Raw genomic sequence first — 16851 nt, 5'->3', positions numbered from 1 at the left:
GGCTGGGATTGGCTGTCAGAGATCCTAAAGTAATTTGGTTTCACAGTGAGGGCGAACACAGGCACGGTCTCTCTTAAACCTCTTTAACCTTGATTTTGTATGAGTGGATCAAGGAGGGATACCCACCACTGGGCCAGTGGCCCAGCCTCCGCTATTAGGACCAGAGAGGTCTTGTGGGAGCCGCGTACTGTGGAAGAGGTCTTAAGCAAACAAACAAAACCTACAAAATCTTTCCCTTTTGTGTCCCAAGTACTTCCTCTGTCCTTGCTGTTTTCCAATCTTGCCCTGCATTTGGGGGTGAGCTGGTTTAGTACTCCAGGCCTTTTTACACCCCCCCAGCCCCCCCCCGCCTCATTTCCCTTACTCTTTTTATAATTTCTTTCCGCTTTTGTTTTCTTACAAATTGAAACAGAGATGGCTGGTTAATTTTTAGCCTCCACTCAGCTACGCCCAATTTACTGCCGCCTTTGAAACCTAAACGGGCGGCACTCTGTGATTAAGCAAGGCAGAAGTGTGTTTACATTATGCCCAACCAACTTGTAATGAGAGGCTACCACCTCCCCTCCCTGTGTGTGTGTGTGTGTGTGTGTGTGTGTGTTTTCCTCTACACCATTCCAGTACCCCCCCCCCTCATTTCCATCTTCCTCTCTTTATGAGAATGTGGCTTTACTTCAACTCTGGAAAACCAAAAACCATCTTTCCTGTGACATGACACGCTGCCTCTCGGTCTTCCTTCCTGTCCATTCACAAAAAGAAAAAGAAAAACAGTCCACACCATTGTCATGGCCCCTTGCCTGTTTGGGAAGTTGGGATGTTTTAGTGAGCGATCTTTCTCGTGGAGAGCAGAGCTTGCTATGTGTTGGAGCAGGGAAGACAAGGTGATCTTGGTTTGAGGTCTCTCTTATTGCTCATTCCCACACTCTCTCTCTCTTTTTTTTTTTTTTTTTTTTTTGGTTTTTTGAGGCAGGGTCTCACTCTGGCTCAGGCTGATCTGGAATTCACTACGTAGTCTCAGGGCTCATTCCCTCTTGTTCTGACAGTGCTGAGGACTGGCTGGAGGCAGTGGACATTGTCCTGAGATCTTCTACTTTCATGGAGGCCTTCACATAGCCTGTGTGAACCTTCATTTTGAAGGGCCAGTTGTAGATCCTTCCTTCTTCTTGGAGCTTGGATTTTTTCTCTTATCTGTTTTCTGTTTTGTAAGAGATTAAGTTGGGGGTGGGGAGTTATCTTTTATTCCTGTCCATACAGTAAGCCAGGGCAGGAGGGAGGACAGCCTGGCGATGCCGGCAGGCTGGGGGCTGCTTGGAGCAGAACCTTGCCAGAGTCCATCAGATAGTCCCGCCACCTGGGGAATCTGTACCTTCCGGTCCTAGAGCATCTGTAGAGAAATCAACACCTACCTTCCTCTCTCCCTCCCAGAGTAGCTTCCTCCCTTTCCCCTTAGGTGGACCCTGGTCGTTGAAATTGCTTCCTTGGCTTCTTTGATTCTAGGCCAAATTCTTGACTGTTGCCCATGTGGGTCTGAGGTGGGATGGTGTGAAGGATCAGGGAGATAATTGCCCGGCCTGTCTCCTGTCTCTTGTATTGACCTGGGCAGGTGTCAGGGGAAGCAGGGATTCCCACCCCCCAGCGAGTGAGATCATAGGCCCAGGAATACAAGCGCATCCACAGCCCATTGAATGTGGCCAAGGCCACCTCTGCCTGGGCTCTCCTCAGCAAATGCTAGGTTCAGAGCTGAGGACATATCTCCCTGTAATTCAGGCCCCAGACTTTATAAACAGTTCCCATCAATGTCCGATTTCTTCCTGCTGGAACGGTTAGAATTTCGGGGAGAGGGGGGTCTTTCTGAAGGAAGTTTGGGCCACTGCTGGGGACCCCATTGCTTGTTCCTCCTTGGGGCTGGGTGGGTGGTCTGGAGATGCCTCCCTCCCTAAGTCACTCCAGTGTGATGGGCAGTATCTTGTACTTGGCTGTACCGTCGAAGGCTATATTGATTTCCTGGCATTATCTTCTCCAAGCCCCGTGTTCCCCTGGGCACTCACCACAGAACCACCCAGTATGAGAGACTGGGGCTAGGAGCCAGGCTGGACTCTGGAACGATATTTTCCCTTCCCTGAAAACTGGGCCGAGGAGTTGGATCTGCGCGCCAAGCTGGGGCTGCCAGGCTGGGTGGCAGAGCTTGAACTGGTGGTAAGTGTGGGAGCGTGGCTTGGCTCCCCGGTGCCATTGTCACCCTCATGGGCTGTTGCTGTGCCCCAGAAGTGTCAAGAGGTGACACCGTTGAGAGTGCATAGTGGTTGTGTCCAAGTGGCATCGAAAGCTCTGCTCCCAGAATTGAAGTCCAGAGGCTGCCGTGGGGCTATCTTCTGGCTTAGAAAGGGGCGTTACCATGCCTCCATCTGCATTCAGGAGGGAAAAGCGAGGCGGGGCCCTGCCACGGGGAGGAGGGGGCTTCATTACCTGGTGGTGTGCAGGTGATCTGGCAAAGAGAGAGAGAGAGAGAGAATAGGGGTGAGGTCAGGGAGGCTGTGCTGGTGTGAGGAGACCTGGCCCCACAGACATTCCCTGGCGTTTAGGCCTTGGGCCTAGCAAAGAAAGCACAGTGCAGAACGCATGAATGCTTGACCACATGGAATGGCCAGCTTCTCTCTGCCCGTCAGGCCCCTCCGGTGGGCCCACAGAGGAAGCCACGCAGGTTAGATTCTCCTGTAGTGCAGCTTCCTTCCTTCCTTCCTTCCTTTATTTATTTATTTATTTTTCCATGGTGAAGAGCCTCAGCACCCCCCAACCCTGCACCCCTCACCAGCACCGGCAGCACCCCACTGCCTGCCTTCCCCGAGCGTCGGGGCCTCTGGCTCAGCAAACGCCTCTCTGCCCATCTCTGAAGACAGAAAGTCCTGGAAAGCTGAACAGGACAGATGCCACTGTCACCCCGGGGGGGGGGGGAACCCCGGCATTCTTCAGTACGAGAGAACTGGTTAATGTTCTCATTTCCTCGTTATCACCGTGTCTGCGGGCACCTCCATAGTCGGTCCGCCTCTGTTTCGGCGGCGTGATCGCTGTCGCCCACCTGCTTCTCGTCCTTGCCCGCTTTTCTACCAGTGTTGATGGAAGGAACCAGGCCCTTTGTCCTGTGAGGTTCCCCTGTGTCGCCTCTGCAGGCTGTGCTCCGTGGCTCCTTGCCCTACTCCAGAAAGACCTTCTGTCTCCCTCCCTACCTCTAGGTCATGGGGGTGTCTGGGCTCAGCCTTGCCTGTCACAGGAGGTGGGTGGGCACCCAAGACTTTGTCTTCGTGAACTTTCGCAAGCATGCAGCACCTCTAGAGGTTGATTCTGCCAGCTCCAGAGCGGCTGGGCACGAGCGTAGCTTTCGGGCTTGGGCAAGGGCTCCTCACTCACGCCCTTCCCCCATTGGTGGAGGGCATGCTTTGGCCCACTCTTACCAGTGCCAGTGATGACCCCTGAGCCTTTTGCCGGGCTCCCAGCCCTGCGTCTCTGAAGCGTGGCCGCCCCCTGTGGGCCCGTGCAAACCTCATGTCACCTTACCCATTGTGTCCTTTCTCAAGGCTCAGAGATACCACTGGTTTCTGTCTGGGAGGCAGTGGCATCGGGTGCAAGGGCCCAGGCACCCAGTTAGTGGCATGAGCAGACTCTATGGGTTATTCTTTCATGCAGTGAGGAGTCTCCTGGAGAGCACCCCAAAAGCCACATGGTCGTTGTTCAAAGGCCTGCTTAGGTGATCGTAACAGTCTCACGTCTGTTACTCAAGGCAAGGCTCCCAGGTTTGAGCCAGCAGAGGACAGCAGCTGTCACAGGGGCCAGTGGTAGGATTTCTTGAGCCCAGTGTATCTCTCGGTCTCCTTTCCCTGTTGCTGTGGCTTCTGTCCTAAGGGACAGCCCAGGAGGACACCAACTGCCTTGTAACAGAGCAGCTTCCACCTGACGCAGTTCCAATACTCTGTCCTCTTCGTCTCTGCAGGGAACATCCCTTGGGCGCAGTGTCTCCAGTCCTGCACTTGCCCATTTTGATGGAGGCCCTCTGGCTTGTCCAGGCACCAATCTGGCCAAACATCATAGCTCCACAGTTTTTATTTATTTGAGAGACTAGGTGGGAAGGGGGCAAGGGAGGAAAAGAATGGGCATGCCCGAACCTCCAGCAGCTGGCAAATGCACTCCAGATGCATGTGCCACCTTGGGCATCCGGCTTTACGCGGGTACTGGGGAATAGACCCCTTGGCCACCAGGCTTTGCAAGCAAGCGCCTTTAGCCACTAAGCAGTCTCCCCAACCCAGCTCCATAGTTCTCGAGGCCTTTGAGCTTACATAATGTGCAGGGTTCAGAGCCAGCCCAGGCAGACTGCTCCAATCTCTGAAACTGCTGATGAGCCTGGGGGTGCGCACTGGGAAATAGGGGGCTCAGGATGGTCCCTGGTGATGTCGGACTGTCCTAACCCCCCCCCCCCCACTCAGGCTCCACCTGCCTTTGCTCCCTTTGTCCATAGTGGCGTTTGTCCGGCCGGGCTGACTGTCTCCCCACCCCCTTACAGCGAGCTCTCACAGGTCTGGGTGGAGTGTTTGCTTTGCTGGGTGAGGTGGAGGCTGTGATCGGAAGGAGAGAAAGGACTGTCCTCATCCAAGCTTGAGCCACAGATCTTGGACCATGACTGAGCCAGAGCGGGCTGCATGGCCGTGCCCGTAACTATAGGCATGGTGTCCAGCTGGGTTCTGTCACCAGCCCAGAGGAAACAGGCGGCTCCGTAGCAGGACTGCTGGAGGCCGTATACCAGAAGGATTTCCTGAGGACTTGGTCTGCTTTCTGGCATTGCCAAAAGATGGAAGAATTTCCTTTATCCACCAAATGTGCACTTGGCCTATGACGAGCAAAGCCCAGGCCTCAGGACCCCTAGCTCTAAATGGGTGGATGCCCAGTAGGTTCTGGGCAAAGACCTAACGATGACTTCTATTTTATTTATTTATTTTTCATATTTTATTTATTTATTTATTTATTTAAAATTTTTTTATTTATTTATTTGAGAGCGACAGGCACAGAGAGAAAGACAGATAGAGGGAGAGAGAGAGAACGGGCGCGCCAGGGCTTCCAGCCTCTGCAAACGAACTCCAGACGCGTGCGCCCCCTTGTGCATCTGGCTAACGTGGGACCTGGGGAACCGAGCCTCGAACCGGGGGTCCTTAGGCTTCACAGGCAAGCGCTTAACCGCTGAGCCATCTCTCCAGCCCTTATTTATTTATTTGAGAGAGAGAGAGAGAGAGAGAGAGAGGCTGGGAGACAGAGACAGACAGAGAGAGAATAGGTGTGGTGTGCCAGGGCCTCCAGCCACTGATGATGACTTCTAGAAAGCTCCATCCAGTAGGCATAACCCTTCAGTGACCCACGCTGGAGAGAAGCAAGGCCCACAAGGGCCTCCTCGGGGCAGCTCAGCTCGTGGTGGCCCTGAAGGGGGATCGGGGCCCTTCTTCCCACCCTCTCAGGTTGCAGAGGTGGAGTGCAGAGGCCAGTAAAGCCAGCAGCTGGTTCTCAGTGGCCCCCTTCTCCCTCCTTTCTGCCTAGAGAAGGTGGCTGCCCCCCCAAAGTCCTTTTTCTCTCCACCCCATCCGTCAGTCCCCCCTCACCCCTGCCAGTCAGGAGCTGCCACGCTTCAGTTACTCTACCCTTCAGCGTCCGATTCAGAAGTCTTTTCAAAGCCTCCAGCCGTGTCAGCGCACGGTTTGCACAAAAGGTCTCTTTGATTTCTTGTTTGTTTTCATTTGCTGGTGGAGGGGGAGGGGGCAGGAGAGAAAGAGCTTCTGGGTTTTAAAATTTTTTATTTGGGTTGTTTCATTCTCCGAGGAGTTGGCTCGCTGGAGCTCCTTTCTGAGTTGTGGGGGGCAGCGGGAGGGGTGCCCGGAGTCGGGGAAGGAGGTGTGGGCTTACCATGAAGGTGTCAGTCCCCCCTGTGACTCTGATGGGCGTCCCTTAGTGGTAGGCCTGAGGGTGGCAAGGCTCTGTTTGGAGCCTGCTGCTTGGGTAAGTAAGAGAAAGGTCCCAAGTGCTTGACATCAAATGACATGCCCCTGTTTTGTTTGGTCACAGATGTGGGCTTGAGTGGCCGTAAATCTTGACTTTGCTGTCTTCCCTTTCTGTTCCACATTCCACCACTTCCGCCGCGGTTGCCAGGGGCACAGGGTGAAGGTTCTCCAGAACATATGCTCCTTGTTCCGGGGTCCCACACACGGACGGAGGCTTCTGGTTGCACGTCAAGGGACAGAGCAAACAGGCCCAGGTCTACCCGGCAACAAGGCAGCTGCCCAGGAATGGTGCCCGGCCGGGCCAGGCCCACTGCTTGTGCCCAGCTCAGGGCAGGTTGGCACCGCGGTGAGCAGGGAGTACAGGCTGAAAGGAGATCGAGGGTCACTGTGGTCTACATACGGGATCAGGGGACATCCAGGTCAGCCAACTACCTGCCAAGTGCATGTCCAGAGCCTGTGTGGGTGCGCTTGGGGGATGGCTTGGCGGTTAAAGGCGCTGATTTGCAAAGCCCGCTGGCCTGGGTTTCGATTCTCTGGTTCCTACATAAAACCAGATGCTAAAAATAAAAGAAAGATAAAAGAAAGTGGCACATGCATCTGGCATTCGTTTGCAGCAGCAAGAGGCCCTGGCACACGTGTACACACGTGCAAATAAAAATATAAAACGGGCTGGAGAGACGGCTTAGCGGTTAAGCGCTTGCCTGTGAAGCCTAAGGACCCCGGTTCGAGGCTCGGTTCCCCAGGTCCCACGTTAGCCAGATGCACAAGGGGGCGCACGCGTCTGGAGTTCGTTTGCAGAGGCTGGAAGCCCTGGCGCGCCCATTCTCTCTCTCTCCCTCTCCCTCTATCTGTCTTTCTCTCTGTGTCTGTCGCTCTCAAATAATAAATAAATAAATAATTTAAAAATACATATATATATAAAACAAAAATAAAACAAAAAGGAGATTTTGGCCAGGCGTAGTGGTGCATGGCTTTCATCCCAGCACTCGGGAGGCAGAGGGAGGAGGATCGCTGTGAGCTCGAGGCCAGCCTGAGACTCCACGGTGAATTCCAGGTCAGCCTGAGCCAGAGTGAGACCCTGCCTCGAAGAACCAAAAATAAGTAAATAAGTAAATCAACAGAAAGGAGCCTTTCAAGCCCACGTAGGTGTGGCCCAGCACCTCAGGAAAGAAGGGTGCTGCTTGCTGACAGGGCCCATGATGGGAGTGATGGGGAACGAGGCCTGGGCAGGTGGTCATGGGCATGTACCACAGGAACATGTGCCCGCTGGGTGGGGGGGGGGGGGGCTGCGCAGGGCCTGCTTGGCAGACGGGAGGAGGAGGCTGGGGGGGGGGCTGAGAGATAGATAAATATAGCTGATGGCATTTCTGATGATAGGTTTTTCTTGGCACTGAGGGCACCGCGTTAAACAGTGCGACAAACACCCAGCCCTGCGGGGCCGCCGTCGCCATTTTAAGCATGTTTGAGCTAAAGGGCTATTGGCATTGCGACGGGGTCCCAGAAGGCAGAGGGGGAGAGGTGGGGAGGCTTGTTTGGGTTGAACTTTACCCTAAGGGTGCCTAGGTCCCTTGCTTTTCTGTCTCTGTGGACACTAACACCCGATTTTCGGGCCCCTCTGGGGATATATATTGGCATTGCCCTTTTGTGGGCCTGTCCCCCAAGTGGCATATCCCCCCCCCCCGCCACCACCAGCTGCTCTGGCCTGGCCTACCAGTGGGCCGTATTCTAGCCCATCTCCCACTTACCGATAGCATGTCACTGCCTGCCAGGACCGCCATTTGCTGTCGTTTGTGGGGGGGGACACCCAGTAACTTAAGGGGTGCTTCTCACTCCAGGCCCCAAACAGCTTCTTGTCTCTTGTCGGCAGAGGGAAGGGGATTGTCCTCTCCTTCCATTCCATCTTTCCACTGCCTCGAGTGGTGTTTAGCACAGGACTGAGTCTTGTACGCGTGCCACCTCCCCGGACTCCCCCAGTGACCTGCTTTCGAGCCGCGCTCCTCCTGGCTGGCCTTGGCGTGCTCTGGGTGCCCAGACCCGGGGACTAGGGAAGCATCCTAGAAAATGACCTGCCTGCCCCGTTCCTTGTCCCCGTGCAGGTAGGGCGTGCGGCCACTTGAAAGACTGAGGAATTAGCGCATTTTTGTCAGCTGATTGCACCTTTTTAGCCTGTCGGAAGCTTACTTCCTCCTCACAATGGCTGCGTGATCCAGGCAGTGTCACGGTGTCCACCGTAGAGAGAAGGGCAGAGAACCTCAAGGAACATCAGCCAGGGAGCTCTCAGCACAAGAGGCCCTAACCCCAGGCTTCAGGCCACTGAGCACCTCAGTCTGAGGGCCTCAAAACTCCTTGAACTTCACCCAGATTAACTTCTCCCGGGTTACCGGGACTTGGTGGCGTCTTGGAGGAGAAAGCCTCCCGCTCCTCGTGGAAGCCAGTCTCATTCCTGTGCTACCGCAGCTCTCTGGAAGGGGCCAGAGCACAGCTTGCGGCTTGGCTCAAGGGCTCCCCCAGCCGCTGAGCACAGGGCTAGAGAGACAGCTGGCCCCGGGCCTTGCCCTCACCACCGCCTTCCCTTCCTCTCTCCCTCCCTGCCTCCCACCTAGCAGAGACAGGGGCTGTCTGAACTCTCCTACCCTGCTTCTGTCCGGGTGGCCCCGGAGCTCGGGACAGCTGGCTGGACCTGGGCAGGTGGAATGGGCAGGGCCAGGCAGGCAGGATTTAGGAGTCCCTTGTCCCCTGCCATGCCTTTGCCCCCCCCCCCCGTGCCCCCCACAGGAGTCTGCTTGGAAGCATAGCTTGAAATAAAAATGGTCCTAATTGATCAGACGGTTACTGGATGTTTTGTAGTAATCCAGTATTCGTGGACTTTTCTGACCCTTCACATGGGGACTCATCCTTTTTTCTTTCTTTCCTTAAAAAATATCTTATTTATTTATTTATTGGGGAGAGAGAGAGAGAGAACGGGTGTACCAAGGCCTCCAAACTAATGTACCGCCTCCGATCCTAGGTCCTTAGGCTTCACAGGCAAGCACCTTAAGTGCTAAGCCATCTCTCCAGCACCCATCCTTTTTCTTTTCTTTTTCTTTCTCTCTCTTTCCCTCCCTTCCTTTCTTTCTTTCTCTGTGGTGCTAGAACCCAGGGCCTTGCATTTGCTAGACAAGTACTCTGCTACCAAAGTCACTTCCCAGCCCATCACCCCCCTTTAGTTTGAAAATTCTGAGGCCGTGTCTCTAACGTCTCTCCCAACAAGTCCAGAGTTGTTGGGCTGTGAGAGAGGCTGGCCTACGGCTCAAGGTTTTCCTCCACTTTCATGCATGAGACAGGGACTGACTCCTCCCCCAGAGCAGAATTTCCTCAGCATAGCAGTTGGCATGTTGGCCTGGTCGTTCTGAGCTGTGGGGTCCATCTTAGCAGCATCTCTGGCCTTGACTTTCTACATGCCAATCATGCTTCCCTTGCCCAGCGGTGGCAACCAAAATGGTGTCCATATTTTTTCCTAGGATTTTCTTTTTTTTTTTTAAAGTTTGTATTTATTTAGTTATTTGAGAGAGTCAGAGAGAGACAGACAGACAGACATAGAGAGAATATGGGCACGCCAGGGCCTCCAGCCACTGCAAACAAACTCCAGTTGTGTGCGCTCCCTTGTGCATCTCGCTTACGTGGGTCCTGGGGAATCGAACTAGTGTCCTTTGGCTTTGCAGGCAGATGCCTTCACGGCTGAGCCATCCCTCCAGACAGACTCATCCCGAGCTGAGAGACTCTTTATCCCGGAAGAAATGGGGGTCATCTGCATTCACTTCTTGCCTCTCTAATGTACAAGCTCGCTGACCTTGCCTCACTCGGGGACTGGGCCCAGGAGCCCTGGCTCTTGCCGTGTGCGTCCCGTGTCATTTTCCTGTCCGTACAGAGACCCTGCAGGAAAGCAGTGGAGCCTCGGGCTCCCGCCTGCGGTCTGTCCCCATGGGATCACAAGCCTGCCCTCCAGGCCGTGGCCTCAGAGCCCTACCTTGACTTTGGTCTTTGTGTTTGGTCTGTCTGCGTGCTGGGGACTGGGTGGCGGGGGATGGGGTGGGCAGCTGTGGTTGGTCTGATCCAGGCCTGTGTGGGGAGCCGGTGACCCTTTCAGACCCATCCTAGACCCTGAAGAGCGGAAGAACTTCCTCCTGTAGCCCAGGGTTCAGAGACCAGAACGGTCACAGCAGGGTCTTAGCGGGACTCTTTTTGAACAGTGCATTTCATTCTCTTTATCACAGAGTAAAACATACTCTGGAAAATTTCAACAGTAGAGAAGTGTAAAAGACAGTCTTCCCAACCACCCTCCCGTGGCCGTGACTACAAGAGCCTCCCTTTACAGATCCATGGTGGTTGGTTTTTCTTTCTTCTCATCTTTTCGTATATCAAGTAACTCTTAAATATAGAGAGATCTATTTTAGGACCAGACAATATGCTTGCGCTAATTGAACTAGCTCTGTGGAGGGCCACAGTGGCCTTAACTCTTCCCAGCCCTGCCTTTGTTCTTGCTGCCCCTGTCCCAGGTGCAGAGCTAAAGTGCCAGGCCCTCCCTGCAGGTGACAGTTTCAATTTTGTCTTTCCTGGGAGAAGTGTGGCCGTCAGAGCATATATTGGTGTCTGAGTGGCCACGGTCCTGCCTTGGGGACAGCCTCGTCTTCCTGGAGCCCTATACTCGCCTGCAGGGCTGGGGAGAGGAGGGACTGACCAGAGACCCACTTGGCCCAGATTCCTCTGGCTTCCCAAGTTGTTCATGTAAGGTGCTCCTAGTGGGCAATAGGCCCTTTCTGATACTTCTGACCTCAGACTGGGTGGGAAGAGAGCTAAAGTGTTGGATTTAGAGTTTATTCTGCCAGATCTTTGTTTCAAGCTTAAAGAAAAGAAGAGAGAAGGAGGGAGAGAGAGAGAGAGAGAGAGAGAGAGAGAAAGAATCCTTCAGCTATAGAAATGAAAGCAGACAGGCCTGGAAAAGAAATTCAGAGAGGGCTTGGCAGTTGGGTATGCCAGTGTAGGAAGGAGGCCGCCTGCCGAGAGACTGGCATGAGTAGGTTGGCACCTGGTGACTCTCCTGGACTGGGTGGAGCCTTGTGGAGGGATTGGGAGAGTCCCCGGAGGCAACCTGCAGAGGCCGGCAGGCCCAATGCAAGCCCTTGGGGAATGTGTCCTTATTATGCCTGCGGATTATATCCCATTAGCGTATAATTATTATATAATGGGCGTTATTGCATAATGGCAGTTATATAACAGGTGGCCCAGAATACAGACAGGGGGTGTAATAATTGTATATCCTCCGGCTATAAATAGCCACCAGCCCCACACTGAATATGTGGTCACACCAGAGCCACCTTATAAATACCGCACTGGGCTATAAATTTCTGAGCAGTGACGTCAGCCGCCATGGTACCTAGTTAGGGGGTGGTAGGAGGGACCTGAGTCCCACCAGCACCGTGACATCATTGTTTCCTTAGTAACAGGACTGCTTCCCAGGACCAAGGGAAGAGAGCCCTGGAGGAAGGGAGGAGGCAGCAGCCGGGTGGAATGCTTGGGGAGGGGTGGGGGTGAGGACTGAGCATGAGGATTGAGCCCTGAGGCTCGAGGGTGGGGTCCCTAGGGTGATTGTCCCACCCGGCCAGTGGCAGGTCAGCAGGCTCAATTTTTCTCTCATATGTCCTTCAGAGAGGTTGTGGTCCCTTCCCCGTGGGTAGCAGGTCACACTTTTTTTTTTTTATCTTTGTGGGTTCTGGGGCCACTTGGCTGAAGGGGCGTTGACTGTGGACAGACCCAAGTTCTGTGTCCTAGGCATGCCCTTCTCAGGGTGTGGCCACTTCTCTAGCCAGAGGTTTTGGGCCAGTATCAGCCTGGGTAACAGAAGACACATGTGAACCGTTTGGCCTCGGCCTGGCGGCCTTGTGGTAAGGGAGGCAGAGCGCGCGGTGCCAGGGAGGAGGAGGAGGAGACAGGACAGCGTTCTGGCCCCAGGAGGAAGCTGTGAGGTGGGTTACAGTCTGTTAGTTGTCCCTGAGACACAGATCCCTACGGGGTGACAAAGAGCTGGTCAGTCCTGCGGTCCTTGCGTGTCCGGAGGGCGCTCAATTTTTTGACACGGGGAGGATGGAAGTTAATTTGGGAGACGTGTGCGTGATAAATTCATCCACCTTTGCCAGGGGTTTTCTGGTTGTTGCATTGTCCCGGGAACCCCCTCAGTCCTTGGGAAAGTAGGGTAGTTGGTTATCCATGAGTTCTTGTTTTCGTTTTTCAGGTTCTTTTTTTGTTTTGTTTTTATGGAGGGAGGTGGGAGTAAGGGTCTCACTTTAGCAGCCTAGGCTGACCTAAAACTCACCTGCTATCCCTCAATTCACAGCTTCCAAGTGTGGGAGTTACAGGCATGGAGACACCACCCCCCCGCTCCAAGGCCTGGTTTTCAACAACAGTGATTTTCTCCTTCAGGGGACATCTGGCAATGGCTACAGATACTTTAAAAAAAATTATTTATTTGAGCGAGAGAGGAAGAGAGACAGAGAGAGAATAGGTGCGCCAGGGCCTTCAACCACTGCAAACGAACTGTAGACACGTGCGCCGCTTTGTGCATCTGGCTTACGTGGGTCCTGGGGAATCAAACCTGGGTCCTTTGGCTTTGCAGGCAAGCGCCTTTACCACTGAGCCATCTCTCCAGTGCAGTAGATGCTTTTGTTGGTCCCCTGTTGGGGAAGTGCAGTGGGCGTTGTTAGTGAGAAGTGTTTGGTGCACAGGACATTCCCCCAAGAACAAAGAATCATGTGGCCAGGAGGCCAAATAGCTCAGCCTTGACGGGGCCCTTGGCAGGCCTTGCAGTCCATTCTCCTTAGGGCGTCTCTGGTTTCTGCCGGCACCAGGCTGTCCATCCACCCCGAACTTCTTACAGACCTTTTCAGTGCTTTGGTTAGTGTGCACAGGATACTGTGAGTGTGAGTGTGTGTGGTGGGGGGGAGGCTGGCTTTTCTATGGAATCATGGGGTTTCTCAGAGAGTCTCCCCTTCTTTTGTTTTGGTTATTTGAGGTAGGGTTTCACTCTAGCTCAGGCTGACCTGGAATTAACTATGTAGTCTCAGGGTGGCCTCGAACTCCCCTATTTTAAAAAATTATTTTGTTAATTTTTTTATTTATCTATTTGAGAGTGACAGACACAGAGAGAAAGGCAGAGAGAGAGAGAGAGAATGGGCGCGCCAGGGCCTCCAGCCGCTGCAAACGAACTCCAGACGCGTGCGTCCCCTTGTGCATCTGGCTAATGTCGGTCCTGGGGAACCGAGCCTCGAACCGGGGTCCTTAGGCTTCACAGGCAAGCGCTTAACCACTAAGCCGTCTCTCCAGCCTTCTTGAAGCTCAGAGGCCCTTTGCAGATAAGACAGTGAGGCGAGCATCTTGCCAGGCAGCAAGGCATTATTTCAGACTTTGTTATTGTTATTAATAAGGGGGAGAACCCATCAAGCCGCTGTCCCTGGTGGTCTTCTGAAGTTTCCAAAGGTCTCTTCCCCTACTTTCCTGCCCACATAGACCTGAGCGGCTGCTATGACCCCCAGGCCCAGGAAACCAGCCCCCCACACACACACAACAGTGCTGTGGCAAGGGACACTCATTTCCATAAAAGCCAGGTCCCCAGGCCCGGCAACGGCACTGGACGGTCCTCCCAAGGAGGTTTCACAGATGGGAACAGATGAGCCAGCAGGATGGTGGGGGGGCCTGAGTTGGGGTTCGATTTACAGGAACAGGGCTGTAGGCTGTGAGCTCTGAGATGCCGTTCACAGAAGATTCCATTTTGCCTGCCTTGCGTGAAGTGTGACCACAGTGCACAGCAAACACTCTCTCTTCTACCTGTATCTAGCCTCTCTGTAGCTTACCTTACCACCCGGCTGCACTTGACTTGGCGCCCTCCGCCTCTGACCACACACACAAGCGTGCCCAACTGGGTCATGATTTTTTTTTTTTTTCTGTTTTTTTTGTTTTTCGAGGTAGGGTCTCACTCTAGCTCGGGCTGACCTGGAATTCACTATGTAGTCTCAGGGCGGCCTCGAACCCACAGAGATCCTCCTACCTCTGCCTCCTGAGCGCTGGGATTAAGGGCACGCGCCACCACGACCGGCCTGAGCCATGATTTTCAGTGGCCCTAGCTGGGGCCCATAGATAATGGCCCGGACAATGGTGGTTCAGTGGTCTGGCCAGCAGAGTGTGTGTGGGGGAGGAGGGACCTGCTGGGCTGCAAGCTGCCCCCTGCTGTGTCAAGCCTGAGCTTTGAGTTTGGACCCAGGGTGGCAACAGCTAATGACCATGCGTGGGGAAGCGGGGTGCAGGGTCTCCATGCTGGGCCTGCGGCGGCTCTGTGGGAGCCGCACTGGCTCGGAACACAAAAGCCCTTACTCCTTAGAGCAATAATCCTCAGGATATTGCCAGCTTGAGAGATAGGGCCAAGGAAGGGGCCCTTGCCCTGAGGACAAGGCCAGATTTCTCTCATTTATTTATGGTATCATGGCTTATAAAGTGGGCCCAGCACACAGCTCTCTGGGCACGGTTTCAAATACATGCATTTCTTTTAAATTAAACACCACACACACATTCACTGCTTTCCCTCTCTGGCGTGCATGTGTGTGTGTGTGTGTGTGTGTGTGTGTGCACGCGCGCACAGTCTGTTCAAGGCGTGCGGCTGCCCGGCACTGCTTCTGGCCACGTGGGACGGTGACTGAGAATGATGGTACCAAAGCCACCATCTAATATTAGATTTTGTAACTCAAAGATTCATTAATATAATTACTCAGATGCCAGCCTGGCTTGGCAAGGCCTCTTGAATTGTGTTGCTTTCCAACCAAGTGCTCTGGTTGCAGAAGTGCCTTGGCGTGCCCGAGTTCCCCCCCCAACCCCCGCCCGGGTCTGTGGATGGTGGGCAGGAGGCACGCCCTGGCCTCCTTGAGATGGCTGGCTCGGAGGAGGGAAGCCAGGCTTTCCCACAGTCTTGCGATGGGTTCGGACGCTTCAGGAATCTTCCCGCAGAGGGGCAAGGCCCATTGCTCCACAGGCTGGGCTGCGGCTCCAGCCGGCTGTTTTGCTTCCACGTCAGACTTCACACATAATTGTCTTAGGTTTCTCTGGGCTGTGCTGGAACCTTGACCTATGTTTTACATACTATTTACCTTTGCATCGGTCTTTCGACCAGCATGTGGGTTTTTTATTTTATTTTATTAATTGAGGGAGCAATAGAGGGAAAGACGCAGAGAGAGAGGGGGACAGAGAGAGAGAGAATGGGTGCGCCAGGGCCTTCAGCCATAGCAAATGAACTCCAGACACATGCACCAACTTGTGCATCTGGCTTACATGGGTCCTGCGGAACCAAACCGAGGTCCTTTGGCTTTGCAGGCCTTTTGTGCCTTAACCGCTAAGCCATCTATCCAACCCCAGCATATGGTTTTTGTTAAGAACATGTTTTAAAAAATATATTCTAGCCGGGCGTGGTGTCACACGCCTTTAATCCCAGCACTCGGGAGGCAGAGGTAGGAGGATCACTGTGAGTTCAAGGCTACCGAAAACTCCATAGTGAATTCCAGGTCAGCCCAGGCTAGAGTGAGACCCTACCTCAAAAAAATTATATATATATATATATTCTATTTATTTATTTATTTGAGGGAGAGAGAGAGAGAGAGAGAGAGAGAATGGGTGCACTAGAGCCTACAGCCACTGCAAACGAATTCCAGATACATGTACCACCATGCACACCTGGCTTACATGGATACTGGGGAATCAAACCTGGGTCCTTTGGCTTTGCAGTCAAGCACCTTAGCCACTAAGCTATCTCTCTTCAGCCCCCAAAATATGTACGTTTTTATTTGTAAAAGAGAGAGAGAGAGAGAGAGAGACCGAGGGGGGGGACACAGAGAGAGACCAGCTGCTGCTACAAACAAACTATAGTCACATCTCACACTTGGAGCCTATGGCTTTACATGGGTATTGGGGAATCAAACCAAGCTCACAGGCTTTGCAAGCAAGCACTTTTCACTGCCGAGCCATCTCCTCAGCCCAGCATATCGTTTTAGGCGGCTCCGGAAACCCATTTTGAGTATTGAATTATGTTCTGATGCGGAGCAGCAGCTCACGGCCTGTCCTTGAGACCGTAACAGAAAGGTATAAGATCAGAAGGGGGCTGTTGGAGACGGTAGCCCGAGGTATGGGGAGAACAGCAAGCATCCTCTGGGAGCGTCCTGACAGCTGAGGGGTGGTCAAAGCTTCTGGAACATTGAGAGCCGAATATCATGTAAACGAGAAGCTGTATTTATGGGTTAAGGGACTTGGCTTCTCAAAACACATACCTTCTCCTGTACACGAATGAGGCGTCAGAAAAATGGGGAAATGGGCTGGAAGGATGGCTTAGCAATTAAGGCACCTGCCTGCAAAGCCAAAGAACCCAGGTTCAATTCCCCAGGACCTACATGAGCCAGATGCACCGGGTGGCGCATGCGTCTGGAGTTCATTTGCAGTGGCTGGAGGCCCTGGCGCGTCCATTCTCTCTCTCTCTCTCTGCCTCTTTCTCTCTGTCAAATAAATAAATAAAAATAAAACATTTAAAAAGAAAAATAAAAATGGGAAAACGAGAGCGAGCGTTCTTCTTGGCTCTCTGCTCTTCCCATTAGCGCCTTGTTATAGGGGCATTGCTGGGTGGGCACCGCTGGGTGGGCACTCAGACCTCAGATGTCTACTCTACCCTCACCTAGGCCTCCTGTTGTCCCCTGTGTATATTGTCTTTGAGGAGTGGGTCCCCCTTCTGGCCACAGAGCACACAGCTTCCAGAGGTCAC

General features: G+C 53.5%; 1 protein-coding gene across 6 annotated transcripts in view; it reads left to right on the top strand.

Moving 5' to 3' along the window:
- The window catches only part of Nfix (nuclear factor I X), a 119758-nt gene that overhangs the window by 31680 nt on the left and 71227 nt on the right, over positions 1-16851 (top strand). The gene's annotated exons all lie outside the window — the stretch shown is intronic.

Source organism: Jaculus jaculus, chromosome 21, assembly GCF_020740685.1.
Source record: "Jaculus jaculus isolate mJacJac1 chromosome 21, mJacJac1.mat.Y.cur, whole genome shotgun sequence".
Classification (NCBI taxonomy): Eukaryota; Metazoa; Chordata; class Mammalia; order Rodentia; family Dipodidae; genus Jaculus; species Jaculus jaculus.
The sequence above is the reverse complement of the archived record's forward strand: the minus strand, read 5'-3'. Positions and strand labels throughout refer to the sequence as shown.